At 42.5% G+C, this 22566-nt stretch overlaps 1 protein-coding gene across 2 annotated transcripts in view; it reads left to right on the top strand.

Moving 5' to 3' along the window:
- The window catches only part of LOC141076435 (uncharacterized), a 151740-nt gene that overhangs the window by 67181 nt on the left and 61993 nt on the right, over nt 1-22566 (top strand). The window lies entirely within an intron of this gene.

Genomic DNA, 22566 nt, shown 5'->3' with positions numbered 1-22566 from the left:
GAGCTGTCAAACAGGCAGATCTCACCAGCGGTCAGGACAAACGAGGACGCTGGTATCCAAGGTAAACAGTGGGTAACTAAGCGCCGCGACACTAATGTGCGCCATCTTGGGTGCTGTGCGGGGACTGTTCTATGTGTTATCTGCCTGTTCTGTGGTAGAATAAAGCATTGCCCACACTGTGTTACCCTCACCCTGTGTTGCCTGAGTAGCGTTTTGCCCATATTAAAAGGAGAGCGGGAGTTTGGCGGGACGATCCCTGGTCCATGCGTTTTCAGCTAGTGGGCAGCGCTCATAGCATTCCAGCAGTGACAACCATAGACTTCTGCTGGAGGCCTCTCGTTGTCATGCCAACCCATTGGTGACCCGCGATCATGTGACGGGGTCACTGATGGGCGGGATTTCCGGCGCACTTGCTGACATGTGCCAGAAAAGATGTGGCCTCAGTGCTGGAGCCGACATCAAATGGGACAGTCCAACATCGGCATACATTTACCCCTGATGTCAGAAAGGGGTTAAAGGGGATTGTTTTCACAGAGACAGAAGTGGTGATCAATCATGTATACATACAGATAATTACAGAAATACACAGCTTCTAATGGTAAATAGTATAGAGTTACCACAAGAAATATAATTTGTGTAAACCAGGTGTAGATATAAAAATTCAGGCAAATGTCAAATGTAGCTCCATCTAGTGGCCATGTGCAGAAGTGCCATCATAGAGTAACATGTATCCTAAGAGAGCGTCACTATCAAGGTGGAGATGAGATTAAAGGGAAGGTGCCGTGATTTTTGATAATTTATTATAAAAATGAAAATTATGTAAAAAGATGTTTTCATCTAAGCTTGACGCTGTTATGTTTATTTTTTTACTCTTTTAGTGCAGCCACTGGGTGCTGCCATTTTACCTTGCAGGTCTGTAATGGCTGCTGAACGACACTTTCCGTCATCAAATACGGCAGTCCCTGGGCATAGGAGACAGCGGTCGGACACCGAACCTATCTCTCACTCAATTCACAGCTGTAGTTATGGCCAGGCGCCATTTTATTAGACACCAGCGCTTATCCGCTGAGCTCCATTTACACTATCGCTAGCCCTATTATGCCGGATGCTGTACTGTTCACTTCCAGCATAACAGGTCTCGGATGGTCACACCACACCTACCGGAGGAGGTGCAGGAGATCAGGACAGGATACCGGAGAAGCTCCTGGAGACCTGATGAGCTGCTGCCTGATGGAGAACCGATGAACTGCTGCCTGATGGAGACCCAACGAACTGCTGCCTGCTGGAGACCCAACGAACTGCTGTCTGCTGTAGACTCGATGAGCTGCTGTCTGCTGTAGACCCGACGAACTGCTGTCTGCTGGAGACCCGACGCGCTGCTGCCTGCTGGAGACCCGACGAGCTGCTGTCTGCTGGAGACCCGACGCGCTGCTGCCTGATGGAGACCCGACGAGCTGCTGTCTTCTGGAAACCCAATGAACTGCTGTCTGCTGTAGACCCAATGAACTGCTGCCTGCTGGAGACCCGACGAACTGCTGCCTGCTGGAGACCCGACGCGCTGCTGCCTGCTGGAGACCCGACGCGCTGCTGCCTGCTGGAGACCCGACGAACTGCTGCCTGCTGGAGACCCGACGAGCTGCTGTCTGCTGGAGACCCAATGAACTGCTGTCTGCTGTAGACCCGATGAGCTGCTGTCTGCTGGAGACCCGACGCGCTGCTGCCTGCTGGAGACCCGACGAGCTGCTGTGTGCTGTAGACCCAATGAGCTGCTGAAGACAAGATGACCTGCCACATGCCATCCTGGATAACTTCGCCTCTGGACACCTCTGATTGGATGGCGTCACCGAAATGACACTGGATGGACTCGTTGCCATGGAGACCGGATGGGTCCACACCACGCGAGCGTTCAGCATCCCAGTGAAGCAGGATGTTCAGGATGAAAACCTGTTGGTAAGACCAAGATGAATAATGCTGCATAGAGCCATCTGGTAGCGATCAATCAGGTAAAGTGATAGTGAGGGGGGTCCGGAAACAGAACAATGCAGGTGAAAAGAGCCAAATGTGACCCCACCAAGTGACCAGTGAGAGTGCAACTGTGCAACGGGTAAGAAAAGAGAATAAACAGTGATATGGTAAAGATATAAAGAGAAAAGCAGCTTAATAACAGTGATGATAATAAAATATATGGGAAAGTATTTGTGGTGAAGTGTATACACTCATAAAAATATTTTCTTTAACCCCTTAGTGACAGAGCCATTTTGCAGCTTAATGACCAGGCCAATTTTTACAATTCTGGATCGCTTTAACGGATCCTGGTGATTCGGACATTGTTTTTTCGTGACATATTGTACTTTATCTTAGTGGTAAAATTTCTTCGATATGACTTGCGTTTATTTATAAAAAGAATGAAAATATGGCAAAAATTTTGAAAATTTTGCAATTTTCAAAATTTAAATTTTTATGCCCTTAAATCAGAGAGATATGTCACACAAATTTCTTATTAAATTACATTTCCCACATGTCTACTTTACATCAGCACAATTTTGGAAACAATTTTTTTTATTAGGAAGTTCTAAGGGTTAAAAGTTGACCAGCGATTTCTCATTTTTACAACAAAATTTGCAAAACCCTTTTTTTAAGGACCACCTCACATTTAAAGTCATTTTGAGGGGTGTATATGATAGAAAATACCCAAAAGTGACACCACTCTAAATACTGGACCCCTCAAGATGCTCAAAACCACATTCAAGAAGTTTATTAACCCTTTACGTGCTTCACAGGAACTGAAGCAATGTGGAAGGAAAAAAATAATTTAACTTTTTTTTACAAAAAATTTACTTCAGAACCAATTTTTTTTATTTTCACAAGTGTTAAAAGAGAAAATGAACCACAACGTTTGTTTTGTAATTTCTCATAAATGCGCCGATACCCCATATGTGGGGGTAAACCACTTTTTGGGCAGACGGCAGAGCTCGCAAGGGAATGAGCGCCGTTAGACTTTTTCAAAGCAGAATTTGCTGGAATTGAGATCGGACGCTATGTTGCGTTCGGAGAGCCCCTGATGTGCCTAAACAGTGGAAACCCCCAACAAGTGACCTCATTTTGGAAACTAGACCCCTTAAGGAACTTATCTAGATGTGTGATGAGCACTTTGAACCTCTAAGTGCTTCACAGAAGTTTATAACGTAGAGCCATGAAAATAAAAAATAATTTTTTTTCCACAAAAATTATATTTTCGCCCCCAAATTTTTATTTTTAAAAAGGTAACAGGAGAAATTAGACTCCCAAAGTTGTTGTCCAATTTGTTCTGAGTATGCCCATATCCCATATGTGGGGGTAAACCACTGTTTGGGCACACAGCAGAGCTCATAAGGGAAGGAGCATCGTTTGCCTTTTTCAGTGCAGAATTGGCTGGAATTGAGATTGGACGCTATGTCGCATTTGGAGAGCCTCTGATGTGCCTGAACAGTGGAAACCCCCCACAAGTGACACCATTTTGGAAACTAGACCCCTTAAGGAACTTATCCAGATGTGTGGTGAGCACTTTGAACCCGCATGTACCTCACAGAAGCTTATAACGCAGAGCAGTAAAAATAAAAAATCATTTTTTCCTCAAAAATGTTTTTTTAGCCCAATATTTTTTATTTTCCCAAGGGTAACAAGAGAAATTGGACCCCCAAAGTTTTTGTTCAATTTGTCCTGAGTACACCGATACCCCATATGTGAGGGGACCACTGTTTGGGCGCATGGGAGAGCACGGAAGGGAAGGAGCGCCATTTTGGAATGCAGACTTTGATGGAATGTTCTGCGAGCGTCATATTGCGTTGCAGAGCCCCTGATGTGCCTAAACAGTAGAAACCCCCACATGTGACCCCATTTTGGAAGCTAGATCCCCGAAGGAGCTTATCTAGATATGTGGTGAGCACTTTGAACCCCCAAGTGCTTCACAGAAGTTTATAATGTAGAGTGTTATGATGAGTCACCGAAGGAGGAAAAAACAAAATACCAGCTAAGTCCAGAAAAACCAGAGAGGTTGGCAGCTATCGGATAGCAGACCCCTGACCCTATCAACAACAACTAGCAGTAGCCGTGGGGGGTTCCTACGGTGCCCTAGACCCCTCGATCACAGCCGGAGAACTATATAGCCTAAAGAGAGAAAGGGGAAAAACTAAACTGCCCCAGAGCAGACCCCAAAGCAATAGGCAGCCCCCAACATATAATGACGGTGAAGCAAGATGAAAACACTAACACAGATAGAAAGATAGGTTGAGCAAATGATGGGGCCCAAGCTAACTACATAGGACAGGATAGGAAAGCTGCTGTCTGCTATCCGCAAAAACCCTATCAAAATGAGCCAACCGACTGATAGGAAAAACAGGACCTGAAGTCGCTAGGCTTCAAAAGACTATATCAGCACTCAGGTATATTCTGAAGACAGAGCAAAATATCAACAGATCAGAGACAAAAATGGAATTCAGCTCACCCCCGGCCAGGGATGGCAGAACTCCCAAAAAACAAGGCAAAACAAAAACAAAACTGAAGAGTACAAAGCAGAGCAGAAAAACTTAGCTTTGAGATGCAGGAATCAGACTGGTCTCCAAGAATCCAGCAGGAAAATCACCAGCCAGGAAGAAGGGCGTCGGCAGCCCTATATCCAGTCCTCAATTCCAGCCACCCAGTCATCATCTAGCTGCCCAGGTGTTTGGTAATCAGTCTTACTACCTTCCTTCACTAGAGGAGGGAGTTCATCAGACCTCAATGGTGAAGGGAAAAATGAACTCACAACAGTACCTCCCCCTTGAGGAGGGGTCACCGAACCCTCATCCATGCCACCAGGGCGATCCGGGTGAGCCCGATGAAAGGCACGCACCAATCTTTCGGCATGAATATCAGAGGCAGAGACCCAGGAATTATCCTCCTGACCATAACCCTTCCACTTAACCAAATACTGGAGTCTCCGTCTAGCCAGACGGGAATCCAGTATCTTCTCTACCTCATATTCCATGTTACCTTCAACCAATATAGGGTCAGGAGGTGCCACCACAGGAACTACTGGTTCAACAAATCTCTAAAACAAGGACTTATGAAACACATTATGAATTTTAAATGTGACAGGAAGAGCCAACCGAAAAGAGTCCGGATTAATAATCTCCAAAATCTTGTAAGGTCCAATAAATCTAGACTTAAACTTAGGAGAAGCCACCTTCATAGCGATAATTTTTGATGACAACCAAACCATATCACCCACCTTAAACCGGGGACCAACGGTCCTACGCCGGTTGGAAAACCGCTGGGCCTTTTCCTGGGAGAGAGACAACTTATCCACTACTTGGTCCCAGATCTGGTGCATTCTCTCCACTACAGTTTCAACACCTGGGCAGGCAGAAGGCTCCACCTGCCCTGAAGAAAATCGAGGGTGAAAACCAAAGTTACAAAAAAAAGGTGACATCAAAGTGGCAGAACTAGCTCTATTATTTAAAGCAAATTCGGCCAAGGGCAAAAATGAAACCCAATCATCCTGATCGGCAGAAATAAAACATCTCAAATACGACTCCAAAGTCTGGTTTGTTCTCTCCGTCTGCCCATTGGTCTGAGGGTGAAACGCAGAGGAGAAGGACAACTGAATTCCCAGCTTGGAACAGAAAGTCCTCCAAAATCTAGACACAAACTGAACTCCTCTGTCAGATACAATGTTCTCAGGAATCCCGTGCAAGCGAACCACCTGTTGCAAAAACAAGGGCACCAACTCAGAGGAAGATGGCAACTTAGGGAGTGGTACAAGATGGACCATCTTAGAGAATCTATCACAAATCACCCAAATAACAGTCATTCTCTGAGAGACAGGCATATCAGAGATAAAATCCATAGAAATATGGGTCCATGGCCTCCTGGGCACCGGCAAAGGCATCAACAAGCCACTAGAGCGAGAACAAGGTTTAGACTGGGAGCAAGTCCCACAGGACTGCACAAAATTCCTGACATCACGAGACAAGGCGGGCCACCAAAAAGATCGACTCACCAGATCTCTAGTACCAAAAATACCTGGATGACCAGCCAATGTAGAGCAATGAACTTCAGACATCACTCTCTTCCTCCACTGGTCAGGAACATACAACTTTCCACTGGGACAACGCTCAGGTTTTTCCTCCTGAAACTCTTCCAGAGCACGTCTCAAATCGGGCAAGATGGCAGAAAGAACTACCCCCTCGCCTAAGATGGTAGCAGGCTTAGTCACAACAGGAGAATCAGCAAGGAAACTCCTAGAGAGGGCGTCTGCCTTGACATTCTTAGTGCCCGGAAGAAAAGAGACCACAAAATCAAAACGTGTGAAAAACAAGGCCCACCTAGCCTGTCTAGGATTCAAGCGCTTGGCCGACTCCAGGTAAATCAAATTCTTGTGGTCAGTAAGGACCACGACTTGGTGTTTGGCTCCCTCCAACCAATGTCTCCACTCCTCAAATGCCTATTTCATGGCCAACAGTTCCCGATTCCCCACATCATAGTTACGTTCGGATGGGGAGAACTTTCGGGAAAAGAAAGCACAAGGATTCATTTTAGATGTCACAGGATCTTTTTGGGACAAAACAGCTCCTGCACCAATCTCAGAAGCGTCCACCTCCACCAGAAACAGGAGTGAGACATCAGGTTGCCGCAAAACCGGAGCAGAAGTGAATCTTCGCTTCAGCTCCTGAAAGGAAGAAACAGCCTCCAGAGACCAATTCAGCACATCAGCACCCTTCCTAGTCAAATCCGTCAATGGCTTGGCAATACCAGAAAAATTAGCTATAAATTTCCGATAAAAATTAGCAAAACCCAAAAACTTCTGGAGGGCCTTCAAAGAAGTGGGCTGAACCCAATCATAAATGGCCTGTACCTTGGCTGGGTCCATTTCAATAGTTGACGGAGACAAAATAAATCCCAAAAATGAAATCCTCCGTACCCCAAAAAGGCATTTCGATCCCTTGACATACAGGGAATTCTCCCTCAAAATCCGGAACACAGTCCGAACATGTTCCACATGAGAGTCCCAATTCTTGGAGAAGATCAAAATATCATCCAGTTAGATAATCAAAAATTTATCCAAAATGTCTCGGAATATATTGTTCATCAAGCACTGGAAGACAGAAGGGGCATTAGTGAGCCCAAAAGGCATCACCAGGTACTCAAAATGTCCCTCCGGAGTATTAAACGCCGTCTTCCATTCATCCCCATGCTTAATGCGAATAAGATTATATGCCCCCCTGAGGTCAAGCTTGGTAAACCAGCAAGCACCTTTAACTTTGGAGAATAGATCAGAAATCAGGGGCAACGGATACTGATATTTAACAGTAATTTTGTTGAGGGCACGATAGTCAATACAAGGCCTTAATGAACCATCCTTTTTAGCCACAAAAAAAAACCCCAGCACCTAAGGGTGAAGAGGATGGTCTAATATGACCCTTCTCCAATGCCTCCTTAATATAGGATCGCATAGCCTCGTGCTCGGGTACAGATAAATTGAAAAGTCGACCCTTGGGGAATTTACACCCCGGGTTCAGCTCAATAGCACAGTCATAACTCCTATGAGGAGGCAAAGACGCAGACTCACTCTCACTAAATACATCATAAAAGTCAGCCAAATAGTCAGGAACATCATGTGACTGGGGAGAGGTGGAGAAAACAGGAGCATCACTAAGGGCACACCGACAACCCCAACTCACCACAGACAAAGATTTCCAATCCAGAACTGGATTATGGATTTGCAACCAGGGAAACCCCAGAACAATGGTATCATGCAAATTATGCAACACCAAAAATCTGCAATTTTCTTGATGGTCTGGGGCGACCCGCATTACCACCTGGGTCCAAAACTGAGGTTTATTCTTCGCCAAAGGAGTAGCATCAATACCCCTCAAAGGGATAGGCGTCCGCAGAGGTGTCATAGGAAATCCACAACGTTTAGCAAAATCCAAGTCCATCAGGTTCAGAGCTGCTCTTGAATCCACAAAAGCCTTAGCGGAAAATGTGGATAAGGAGCAGATCAGAGTAATTGCCAGAAGAAACTTAGGTTGTACACCACCCACAGAAAACGTGTGTGCACGTTTCTCTCGTTTAGGGCAGACAGAAATAATATGCGAGGCATCTCCACAAAAAAAAACACAGCTTATTACACCTTCTGAACTCCTGACGTTGCGCCCTAGACAAAACTCTATCACATTGCATAGGTTCAGACATTTGTTCAACAGGGGGTAACATCTCTCGTGTAGTTTTGCGTTCACGTAAACGCCGATCCACCTGAATGGCTAATGACATAGAATCGTCAAGACCAGAGGGAACAGGAAATCCCACCATAGTATCTTTTACAGTTTCTGACAAACCCTTCCAAAAGAGGGCTGCCAAGGCACCATTATTCCAGGTAGTAAGGACCGCCCACTTTCGGAATTTTTGACAGTACAACTCTGCCGAATCCCGACCCTGGCTTAATGCCAACAGGGTCCTTTCAGCCTGATCAATAGCATTAGGTTCATCATACAACAACCCCAAGGCTTGAAAAAATGCGTTCACATTATTCAGAATAGGATCATCAGGTTTCAAAGAAAACGCCCAATCCTGGGGATCACCGCGCAGCAAACAGATGACAATTTTAACCTGCTGCGTGGAGTTCCCTGATGAGTTAGGCTTCAAGGCAAAAAATAATTTACAATTATTCTTGAAATTCAAGAATTTAGACCGATCCCCCAAAAATACATCAGGAGAAGGAATCTTTGGTTCAGCAGCATGTGAATGAGCAAGATAGGCGGAAATTCCCCGCACTTCAGCAGCGAGCTGCTCCACACGATCAGACAATTGCTTCATCTCCATTGAGAGAAAAATTCCCCCTATGGCCTCAGAGATATAGAGGAAAAAATATGCACACAAAAAAAATAAATTCTGACACTTTTTTTTTTTTTTTTTTACAATTCTCTCCTGCTATTGAGTACCCTAGGATCTGCGGTATGGCTGGTGATTCTGTTATGATGAGTCACCGAAGGAGGAAAAAACAAAATACCAGCTAAGTCCAGAAAAACCAGAGAGGTTGGCAGCTATCGGATAGCAGACCCCTGAACCTATCAACAACAACTAGCAGTAGCCGTGGGGGGTTCCTACGGTGCCCTAGACCCCTCGATCACAGCCGGAGAACTATATAGCCTAAAGACAGAATGGGGAAAAACTAAACTGCCCCAGAGCAGACCCCAAAGCAATAGGCAGCCCCCAACATATAATGACGGTGAAGCAAGATGAAAACACTAACACAGATAGAAAGATAGGTTGAGCAAATAATGGGGCCCAAGCTAACTACATAGGACAGGATAGGAAAGCTGCTGTCTGCCATCCGCAAAAACCCTATCAAAATGAGCCAACCGACTGATAGGAAAAACAGGACCTGAAGTCGCTAGGCTTCAAAAGACTATATCAGCACTCAGGTATATTCTGAAGACAGAGCAAAATATCAACAGATCAGAGACAAAAATGGAATTCAGCTCACCCCCGGCCAGGGATGGCAGAACTCCCAAAAAACAAGGCAAAACAAAAACAAAACTGAAGAGTACAAAGCAGAGCAGAAAAACTTAGCTTTGAGATGCAGGAATCAGACTGGTCTCCAAGAATCCAGCAGGAAAATCACCAGCCAGGAAGAAGGGCATCGGCAGCCTTATATCCAGTCCTCAATTCCAGCCACCCAGTCATCATCTAGCTGCCCAGGTGTTTGGTAATCAGTCTCACTACCTTCCTTCACTAGAGGAGGGAGTTCATCAGACCTCAATGGTGAAGGGAAAAATGAACTCACAACAGTAGAGCCATAAAAATAAAAAATCATATTTCTTTTCACAAAAATGATCTTTTCGCCCCCAATTTTTTATTTTCACAAGGGTAACAGGAGAAATTGGATGCCTGAAGTTGTTGTGCAGTTTGTCCTGAGTACACCGATACCCTATAGGTGGGGGTAAATCACTGTTTGGGCACACAGCAGAGCTCGGAAGTGAAGGAGCACTGTTTGACTTTTTAAATGCAGAATTGATTGGTATTGAGATCGGACGCCATGTCGCATTTGGAGAGCCCTGATGTGCTTAAACAGTGGAAACCCCCCCAATTCTAACTCCAACCCTAACCTCAACACACCCCTAACCCTAATCTCAATCCTAACCCTAACTTTAACCCTAATGGGAAAATGGAAATAAATAATTTTTTTTATTTTATTATTTTTCTCTAACTAAGGGGGTGATAACGGGGGGTTTGATTTACTATTTATACTGGGTTTTTATGTTTGGCAGCTGTCGCACGCTAAAAGACGATTTTAGTTTCAAAAGATAGTTTTTGCATCACCACATTGTGAGAGCGATAATTTTTCCATACTTTGGCCCACAGAGTCATGTGAGGTTTTGTTTTTTGCGGGACGAGTTGACGTTTTTATTGGTACCATTTTTGGGCAAATGACTTTTTTTATCACTTTTTATTTCGATTTTTATGAGGCAGAATAAACAAAAACCAGCAATTCATGAATTTCTTTGGGGGGAGCGTTTATACCATTCCGCGTGCGGCAAAATTGATAACGCAGCTTTATTCTTCGGGTCAGTATGATTACAGCGATACCTCATTCATATTTTCTTTATGTTTTGGCACTTTCTACAATAAAAACAATTTTATATAAAAATTATTATTTTTGCATTGCTTTATTTTGAGAGCTGTTATGAATCGGTCTGAGGAGGAAATAAAAAACAACACAAGCTAAGTCTCAGAAAACCAAAGAGGTTGGTAACTATACAGACTGCAGACCCCTGATCCTAACACGCAACTAGCAGCAGTCGTGGAGCGTTCCTACGGTGGTCCTAGACGCCTCGTCACAACCGGAGAGCTAAATAAGCCTAAAGCAGGAAAAGAGGAAAACTAACTGCCCCAGAGCAGACCCCAAAGGAAAGACAGCCCCCCACATGTATTGACGGTGAAACAAGATGAAAACACAAACAAAGGCAGGAAAATAGGCTGAGCAAACGATGGGGCCAAACTAACTAGAAAGGACAGGAAAGGAAAGCCACTGTCTGCAATCTGCCAAAAACCCTACCAAAAATAATGTCCAACACAACTGATAGCAAAATTAACCCTGAAGTCACTAGACTTCTCCCACTATATCAGCACTCAGAAATATTCTGAGACAGAGCAAAAAGAGGCCAATCTAATAAGGGACAAAAAAAAGGCAAATTGGCAAATACAGATAAATAAGAGTGGAAATTCAGCATAGCCCAGCCGGACTGGCTGACCACACAAAAAACTGAATTGACCAACAAGAGCAAGTGTGAACATTAGCAAAAACAAACTTAACTTGAGAAGACTGGAACAGAGCTGAGTCCAAGACCTGAGAAGCAGACTGAATCACCAGCACCAGGATAGGGCGTCGGCTGTCTTATATCCAGTCTGATACTCCAGAGATCCAATCGTTATCTTCCTCACCAGGTGGCAGATCACTACCAATTAAACCAACCTCACTACCTCCTGTCACCACCAGAGGGAGAACGGAAGGAGAACTCTCAACTGGTGGAGCAGAAAATGAGCTCATAGCAGAGAGCTATAACTTATATTTTTTCGCTGATGATGCTGTGTGGCGGCTCGTATTTTGGCGGGGAAAGATGATCTTTTCAGTGGTACTATGTTTATTTATATCCATCTTTTTGATCACGCGTTATTCCACCTTTTGTTCGGCGGTATGATAAAGCATTGTTTTTTTAGCCTTTTTTTAACTTTTTTATGGTGTTCACTAAAGGGGTTAACAAGTGGGATAGTGTTATAGGGCGGGTCGTTACGTACGCGGTGTACTTTTATTGTGTAGATTTTTTATTTAAATATTTATTGATTGATTGAATAAATATTGATTTTTTTATTATCTTTAATTATTTTTTAAAATATTTTTACAATTATTTAAAAAAAAATTTAAGTTAATTCTTACTTTTACACTTTTACGCACTATGGGACACTCATTTTGTGCAGGCTGATCACTTCTATAGCATGCAGATCTGCATATTCTAGAAGCGGTCAGCGCTACACAAAGTTGCACATTGACCTGAGAGACTTCTTGGTCATCACTGCGCATGACAGGAAGTCTCTCAATAGTGGAGACCCAGATGTCATTGTCACGACATCGGGTCTCCATGGCAGCGTTCGGGACCCAGCGTCATGCTGCCAGGTCTCCAATCCATAGGCAGAGGGGCTGTCACAGCTGACAGCTCTTCTGCCTGCTCCTGGAATGCTGTGATCATGTTTGATCGCAGTGTGCAGGGGGTTAAAGTGCCATGAGCGTCCATGACCGCTCCTGGCACTTAGTGCCGGGTGTTGGCTGTGATAATCAGCTGACACCCGGCCGCGATCAGCCCCCCCCGTGAGCGCGGCTGATCGCGTATGACGTACTATTCCGTCCATGGGAATTAAGTCCCAGGGCACATGGACAGAATAGTACGTCATATGGCAGAAAGGTTTTAAGATTAAATGTAATAGTTAGTGTTGAGCATTCCGATACCGCAAGTATTTCAATATCGGAAGTCGCCTGCTACCATGACAGTGATTGACACATTAGCCAATGATGGGACAGTAGTAGTCCCATCATCCGGCTAATGTGTTAAATGTTAAAAAAAAAAAAAAAAAAATACTACATACATACTACATACATACTACATGCATGCTACATACATACTACATGCTACATACATACTACATATATACTACATGCATGCTACATACATACTGCATGCTACATACATACTACATACATACCACATATATACTACATACATACTACATGCATGCTACATACATACTACATACATACTACATGCATGCTACATACATAACATATATACTACATGCATGCTACATACATACTACATGCTACATACATACTACATACATGCTACATACATACTACATACATACTACATACATGCTACATACATACTACATACATACTACATATATACTACATGCTACATACATACTACATACATACTACATGCTACATACATACTACATATATACTACATACATACTACATGCATGCTACATACATACTACATGCATGCTACATACATACTACATGCATGCTACATACATACTACATACATACTACATATATACTACATGCATGCTACATACATACTGCATGCTACATACATACTACATACATACCACATATATACTACATACATACTACATGCATACTACATACATACTACATGCATGCTACATACATAACACATATACTACATGCATGCTACATACATACTACATGCTACATACATACCACATACATACTACATACATACTACATGCATGCTACATACATACTACATGCTACATACATACTACATATATACTACATACATACTACATACATACTACATGCATGCTACATACATACTACATGCATGCTACATACATACTACATACATACTACATACATACTACATGCATGCTACATACATACTACATGCTACATACATACTACATATATACTACATGCATGCTACATACATACTACATGCTACATATATACTACATGCTACATACATACTACATGCATGCTACATACATACTACATACATACTACATGCATGCTACATACATACTACATGCTACATACATACCACATACATACTACATATATACTACATGCATGCTACATACATACTGCATGCTACATGCATGCTACATACATACTACATACATACTACATGCTACATACATACCACATATATACTACATACATACTACATACAATACATTCATACAATACATACATAGACATACAGTACATATAACATAGAGTAACATACTTACCAATACTTGTCACATTGTTCCCCGAAGCCATTGTCTTTTAAAGGAATAAATATTAACATAACAAACCACAAAAATACTCACCCACGATCCGAAGCAGTCCACGAGTGTGTCCCACGATGATCTTGGGTAGAGAACTGCAGCATTAGCTGATGCCGCCGTTCTCTACGGGCTGCAGGAATCCAATGACGGAAGGTAGGTATCCTTCCGCACTGTATTCCTCCGCCACTTAAAAAAAAAAAGTCCCTAGTCTCACTTTATGCCATTGCTGTGTGGGAATGTATGTATGTATTGTATGAATGTATTGTATGTAGTATGTATGTAGTATATATGTGGTATGTATGTAGCATGTAGTATGTATGTAGTATGTATGTAGCATGCATGTAGCATGCAGTATGTATGTAGCATGCATGTAGTATATATGTAGTATGTATGTGGTATGTATGTAGCATGTAGTATGTATGTAGCATGCATGTAGTATATATGTAGTATGTATGTGGTATGTATGTAGCATGTAGTATGTATGTAGCATGCATGTAGTATATATGTAGTATGTATGTAGCATGTAGTATGTATGTAGCATGCAGTATGTATGTAGCATGCATGTAGTATATATGTAGCATATATGTAGTATGTATGTAGCATGTAGTATATATGTAGTATGCATGTTGCATGCATGTAGTATATATGTAGTATGCATGTTGCATGCATGTAGTATATATGTAGTATGTATGTTGCATGTAGTATATATGTAGTATGAATGTAGCATGTATGTAGTATGAATGTAGCATGTATGTAGCATGTAATTTTTTTTTTTTTTTTTACATTCAACACATTAGCCGGATGATGGGACTACTACTGTCCCATCATTGGCTAATGTGTCAATCACTGTCATGGTAGCAGGCATCGCCCGATGGGACTTGTAGTCCCATCGGACGATGCCTGCACAGACCCCCGAAGCCTGCACAGCCCCCCGGCAGGCCGGCACAGCCCCCCGGCAGGCCGGCACAGCCCACCGGAGCCTGCACAGACCACCGGCAGGCCGGCACAGCCCCCCGGCAGGCCGGCACAGCCCACCGGAGCCTGCACAGCCCCCCGGCAGGCCGGAACAGCCCACCGGAGCCTGCACAGCCCCCCCGGCAGGCCGGCACAGCCCCCCGAAAGGCCCGTACAGACCCCAGAGAGGCTGTACAAGGGAAAAACAGGGTTTTTCTTATTCCGATACCGGAAGTCCCATAGACTTGAATGGGACTTCCGGTATCGGAATCGGCGATACCGATACTTTTTTTTAAGATCGGCCGATCCATTCCGATCCGATACTTTGAAGTATCGGACGGTATCGCTCAACTCTAGTAATAGTTTACAATATACATTGATAATTAGGATTAGAGATGAGCGAATATTTCAATGTTCGGATTACTATCGCCTATTTATTCAGTCTATGGGAGGCAAAAGCAAACGCATGCACAACACCTTCTAATGGCCTCAAAATCTGCCAAACAGGAACAGATATCAGGAAAGTGGCCTCAATTCACCCACAGTACACACTGTAGCATGGCACTGCAGCAATCAGCCCTGCATGAGGTATCGTCGTCTGGGCCAGCATTTACAAAAGATTTCCGAGGTCACCAAGGTGTTTGGCTATTCGGTTGGAACATATCTGATTGTATCTGATGGCTTGGCTACAGGCAATAGTTTTTCTTTGTTTTTGAAAACTTGCTGAAATTAATAATCAGGCCTAATACCTTATCTTCTCCCCTTGTAGGCTGTAGAACGACCTCATAGAGTGCCGACATGTCCTCTTCCTCCTGGGATTCCACCAAGACCTGCGCTGGCTAAAATTTTACACTACTGGGACAGAGGTATGATACTGCGACAGGCAACAGATCACTCAGATCTAACGATTAAGGGATCCAAAGTCTCCATCTTTCCAGATTATTCTATAGAAGTTTAGAAATAAAGAGCCACATTCTTTGATATCAAAAACATCTGAGAGATGAAATATGATGTTGAGTTAAGGGTGGTAGCTGGAGCTACTGTGCACGTTTTTCAAGATTCAAAAGAAGCCCTTCACTGCATGGATATTAATGAGTGTTATGACTTGGGTTGGAGTAGTGGTATTGCAACCACTAGGGGCACCACTGGCAGGTTGCGTAGTCAGGAATCACCCAGAGGACGGTACACGGGAGCAGCAGTATAGTTTGGGTGAGGCTCAATAATCACGCAAGGAAGGAAGTGCAATGCCAGATTTAAGTAGGGAGTTCAATTTAAGGGATTACAAAGTGGAAACAATCAGGAACAACACAGGTTCTAGTACCTTGGTTAGCAAGGAACTGTCCAACGAGCTGAATAGCTCAAAAGGAAAAGCTGCCACGTAATGCACAAGAGCTGTTGGGTTCGGATTCTGACAGTAGTCCACCTCCTTCCAAGATGTAGCTGGCTTCTTCAGATGTCTCCAATGAAAGGCTTTTGTAAGCATGGGTGCATAAACATTGTATCCTGGCTCCCATGAATTATCTTATGGTCTGTAACCCCTCCAGTACACCAAATATTGTAATCTTTCTCTAAGTCTTCTAGAGCTCAGAATTGTATCCACAAAGTATTCTTCACCATAAACCTTTTTGTGGTGGAGGAGGTGGTTGAGTTCTTCCAGGAAACAGGTTCTCACTGAATGGTTTGAGCAAAGACACATGGCTAGGAAGTCTAGGAAGACCTCTGGTGGTCGCAAACTTCTTCCATGTAAGGATTATGGAGGCCACTGTGCTCTTAGGAACCTTGAGTACTGAAAAAATTCTTTTGTAACCTTGGCCAGATCTGTGCCTTTCCACAATTCTGTCTCTGAGCTCCTTGGATAGTTCATATGACCTCATGATTCTCATTTGGTCTGACATGCACTGTAAGTTGTGAGGTCTTATATAGACAGGTGTGCGCCTTTACAAATCAAGTCCTATCAGTTTAATTACACACAGCTGGACTCTAATGAAGGAGTAGAAACATCTGAAGGAGGATCACAAGGAAATGGACAGCATGGGACTTACATATGAGTGTCTGAGCAAAGGGTCTGAATACTTATTACCATGTGATATTTTGTTTTTTCTTTTTTAATAAATTTGCAAAAATGTCTACTTTTTTTTCAGTCAAGATGGGGTGCAGAGTGCACATTAATGAGAAAAAAATGAACAGATCCACAATACACCATTTCCCTACCTGGCAGCGGAGTTTGGAACCCGAGGGGAAAGCGTTCTGGTGCCTCCGCTCAATGTCCACTGACCCTGTCTGACCCTATAAGGAAATCCCTCACCAAGCCATCACTGTCACCTAAAAAGTGCTTAAGTGCTTTATCCAAGTGTTGAACCTACTGTAGATGTAATGTATTGATAACAAATATGTCTCCAGTGCTTGGGTATAGTATTTTACTCAAATGACCATATATTAATATATATTGTGTATATATTGTATCTTCAATACCTCTAGGGTGAGCACAAAACTATATGTATAGACCACCTCCCAAGAAAATACACTCCAAATGAAATGTTAGAGTAGATCATGTCTCAATGACATATAATAGATTTGAATATATCCGGGGTATAATATCCCTTAATAAATCACCTCACAAGAGGATACACTCCCAATCACATGTTAAAGGTAGAGATGTCACAATGACACATAAGAAGTATTTTACATGTATAAGGTTCAGGATGTCTTAACCCTTAATAAATAATGTCTAAAAAAAGGTGCACCCCACATCCAATATTAGGGTGCTTTATGTCTCAATGACACATCAGAGATATTTCTTAGTTCTACCATTGAGTAGCTCTCACTGAGCCTTCAGGCAAGTTCAACAGCATGTATCAACATAGAGGTTATAACTTAGCTTCTAGATGCATGCATCCCATCCAGACGCGTTTCCTCCCTCTCTTGGATGGATACAGGGGTTCATCAGGGGATTTCAAAGGGTGATGGGCTCGAATCAGCTACCAATTACACTGACCTTTTAGAAGAATTTGTGCCAATGTGTGGACTCTATTATAATGGTGGCTCTCATTTTATAGACCCAAGTCTCCGCGAGACCGGATACCATGCACCGGTCACACCTTCTGGACCAGAAATACTGGTTCTTCCACGACCTGGAAGTAATGCACCAGTACATGCGTACTATGAGCCAGATGCGCTCGTACAATGAAACGCACTGAACTCCACTCGGGACCGGAAGGAGCCGCACACCAAATATAGACCCACATATACTTCAGCCTGGACCACTAGTGGTAATATGGTGGAGTGTATAATGCGTTCCACATCTAATGATATGGTGGAACGCATGTCACAAACTGGTCTCGGCCACACAGTATACTCAAATACCACAGCATTCTTGTATTATCACTTACACTACCGTTCAAAATTTTAGGATCACCCAGACAATTTTCTGTTTTCCATGAAAACTCATACTTTTATTAATTAAATGAATTGCCAAATGAATTTAAAATCTAGTCCAGACATTGACAAGGCACAAAAAAAAAGATTTTTATTTGAAATAATATTTTTCTCCTTCAAATTTTGCTTTCGTCAAAGAATGCCCCCTTTGCAGCAATTCCAGCATTGCAGACCTTTGGCATTCTAGCAGTTAATTTGCTGAGGTAATCTGGAGAAATTTCACCCCATGCTTCCAGAAGCCCCTCCCACAAGTTGGTTTGGCTTGATGGACACGTTTTGCGTACCATACGGTCAAGCTGCTCCCACAACAGCTCAATGGGGTTGAGATCTGGTGACGGCGCTGGCCACTCCATTACAGATAGAATGCCAGCTGCCGGCTTCTTCCTTAAATAATTCTTGCATAATTTGGAGGTGTGCTTTGGGACATTGTCCTGTTGTAGGATGAAATTAGCTGTTGTGGGAGCAGCTTGACCGTATGGTACGCAAAACGTGCCCATCAAGCCAAACCAACTTGTGGGAGGGGCTTCTGGAAGCATGGGGTGAAATTTCTCCAGATTACCTCAGCAAATTAACTGCTAGAATGCCAAAGGTCTGCAATGCTGGAATTGCTGCAAAGGGAGCATTCTTTGACGAAAGCAAAATTTGAAAGAGAAAATTATTATTTCAAATAAAAATCTTTTTTTTTGTGCCTTGTCAATGTCTGGACTAGATTTTAAATTCATTTGGCAACTCATTTAATTAATAAAAGTATGAGTTTTCATGGAAAACAGAAAATTGTCTGGGTGACCCGAAAATTTTGGTGTGACATGCACTGTGAGCTGTGAGGTCTTATATAGACAGGTATGCGCCTTTACAAATCAAGTCCTATCAGTTTAATTACAAACCAGACGTTTGCAGCTAGAATAGTCAATTATCACATTAATAATGTATAGAGTGTATTTCTGAATCATTTAATGATGGCTTCATTGGAAAAAAACTGTGCTTTTCTTTCAAAAATTAGGACATTTCTACGTGATCCTAAACTTTTGAATAGTAGTATATGTGTTACCATTCTTTAGAGAGCTGAATTATATTGTGTTGTGTTCCTTTAGCATAATATTCTATATAACTTTTGTGATGTGTACTAATGTTCATGTACAGTTTAGGGAGAGGAAGGTCTGTTTCACACTTCCGTTTTTGGCCATCAGTCAAAATCCGCCGTTTTTGCAAAAAAATGGATCCGCCATTTTTTTGGGCGGATCCGTTTTTTTCCCCATTGACTTGCATTACTGGCAGATCTTGATGGATGGCCATCCGTTGGATCCGTTTTTTTGCAGATCCGTCAATTTTTTTGCATCCGCCGAGATGCCTGGACGGACCTTGCAATGTTTTTTTAACTGAAGGATCCGCATTTTTATACAGCGCATGCCTGGAGGAATGAAGTCGGGAGGAAATTTAACCCTGAAATCATTTCTCTCTCTCTCTCTTCTCTCCCCCCCCCCGGGCAGCGGTTCCTTTACACTGTGTTCCAAATTATTATGCAAATGATATTTTTCTCTGATTTTCCTAAATAGTCGGTACAAATGACAGTCATTCTAATAAAAGTCATCACCCGTTAGAGTATACATCGAATTTTATTGAAGAAACCTCCCAATGATAACAGTATAATCTCCAAAATGAATAAAAACTCAAATTGCAGTGTTCCAAATTATTAGGCACAGTAGAATTTCTAAACATTTGATATGTTTTAAAGAACTGAAAATGTTCATTTGTGGAATTTGCAGCTTTAGGAGGTCACATTCACTGAACAAAATGGATATTTAACTCCAAAACATCCTAACAGGCCAAGTTACATGGTAACAGAGGAACCCTTCTGTGACATCACCTTCACAATTCTTGCATCCATTGAACTTGGGAGTTTTTGGAGCGTTTCTGCTTGTATTTCTTTGCATGAAGTCAGAATAGCCTCCCAGAGTTGCTGTCTTGATGTGAACTGCCTCCCACCCTCATAGATCTTTTGCTTGATGATACTCCAAAGGTTCTCTACAGGGTTGAGGTCAGGGGAAGATGGTGGCCACACCATGAGGTTATCTCCTTTTATGCCCATAGCAGTCAATGACTCAGAGGTATTCTTTGCAGCATGACATGGTGCAGGGTCATGCATGAAGAGGATTTTGCTCCTGAAGGCACATTTCTGCTTCTTATACCATGGAAGACAGCTGTCAGTCAGAAACTCTATATACTTTGCAGAGGTCATTTTCACACCTTCAGGAACCTTAAAGAGCCCTACCAGCTGTTTCCCCATGATTCCGGCCCAAAACATGACTCCTCCTCCTCCTTGCAGAAGTCGCAGCCTTGTTGGGACATAGTGGCCATCCACCAACAATCCATCTGGACCATCCAGGGTTGCTCGACACTCATCAGTAAACAAGACTGTATGAAAAATAGTCTTCATGTATGTCTGGACCCACTGCTACAATATCTGCTTGTGAACACTTTTTAGGGGTGGCCGAATAGTAGGTTTATGCACCACAGCAAGCCTTTGAAGGATCCTACACCATGAGGATCGAGGGACTCCAGAGGCACCAGCAGCTTTAAATATCTGTTTGCTGGTTTGTAATGGCTTTTTAGCAGCTGCTCTCTTAATCCAATAAACTTGCCTGGCAGAAACCTTCCTCATTCTGCCTTTATCAGCACAAACATGTCTGTGCTCAGAATCAACCACAAATCTCTTAACAGTACGATGGTCACGTTTAAATTTTTGGGAAATATCTAATGTTTTCATCTCTTGACCAAGGCATTGCACTATTTGATGCTTTTCAGCAGCAGAGAGATCCTTTTTCTTTCCTAAATTCCTTGAAACCTGTGCCCTGCTTAATAATGTGGAACATCATTCTTAAGTAGTTTTCCTTTAATTGGGCTCACCTGGTAAACTAATTATCACAGGAATTTGAGATTGATTTCAGTGATCCAAAGAGCCCTGATACACAATACCATCTATGAGTTTATTTGAAAAACAAAAAATTACATCTTTATGACACTTAAATTCAATTTGCATAATAATTTGGAACGCAGTGCAAAATTGGTCATTCGACGGATCCGTCAAAAAAATGGATCCGGTAGCATACGTTCACATCAGTTAGGAACGGATCTGCTTTTCCGCCTTTTTGGCGGATTTTAACTGACACAGAAAACTGAAGTGTGAAACAGGCCTAAGGTGCTTTCTTTTGGGGACATTAGAGAGGACACCTTAGTATACAGTTCTTATATACAAGGGTAAACTAAGGGAAAGGGACAAAGAACCAGCTGAGATTGTAGCAAGGGGACCTCTTGTTTCATGTAGAAGCACCAGATTAAGGGACATCTTGGTAAAAAATCGCATTGGGATGCATAGTGTGAATTGGTTACACACCGGCATAACGAAAGGAAACCATAAGTGTGGCCATTGCCCTTATTGCAAATTCCATTTAACGGACCAAATTATTCGCATGGGAGCTGTAAGCCATTCTGTTGCAGAGTTTATCTCATGTAAAACGAATGATGTCGTTTATGTAGTGCTCTGCCCGTGCAAATACTTTTATATAGGGAAGACCACACGGCCACTATATGTCCGTTTTAGGGAACATTATAAATCTATCATGTCGAATAAGGGTGTACCGAGATTGATTCATCATGTCAGAGAGGCACATGCAGGGGACCCGAATGTTCTGGCATTTGCGGGTTTGGAGAAAGTGGATTTGCCCCACAGGGGGGAGACCTGCACTAACTTCTACTAAGACGTGAGGCTAGGTGGATTATGCAGACTAATGCAATGGGCCCCACAGGATTTAATGATAGGGTGGACATGTCCATTTTTCTGTAGCAAATTTTCCCTGATAATAGTCACTTATCGTTTGCGGTATCCTTAGTAATATTTTGCTTGTATAGATGGTAGATAATATTATAATCATGTGAAGATTATTTACAGGGAAGATTAAATATAATAATTAATATTAGGGCATGTATCCATAACTAAGAACATATATGATATATCATTGAGTATATTTTAGTCATCACATGTCTGTTCTTTAATTATTATCGCTATATTTAGATCGCATAATTTTTGTATAATTAGGTTACATGTTATTAATGTTTAATTTAATATCTAATTTGATTATCCATTCAGTGTGCAAGACAGTGATAAAGATTTATAGTAAAATAGTTTTGCAGATAAATGTATATATATGGAATCTGATGAACTACATTATAGTGTAAAAGATTTTTCCCTACACATTTATGTGAATTTCTGTGTGTTTTCACGTTCGTGACTTGGTTTTAATT

The sequence above is a fragment of the Dendrobates tinctorius genome, unplaced genomic scaffold (assembly GCF_039654945.1).
Source record: "Dendrobates tinctorius isolate UK_male_01 unplaced genomic scaffold, ASM3965494v1 ptg000404l, whole genome shotgun sequence".
In the NCBI taxonomy this organism is placed as follows: domain Eukaryota; kingdom Metazoa; phylum Chordata; class Amphibia; order Anura; family Dendrobatidae; genus Dendrobates; species Dendrobates tinctorius.
The sequence above is the reverse complement of the archived record's forward strand: the minus strand, read 5'-3'. Positions and strand labels throughout refer to the sequence as shown.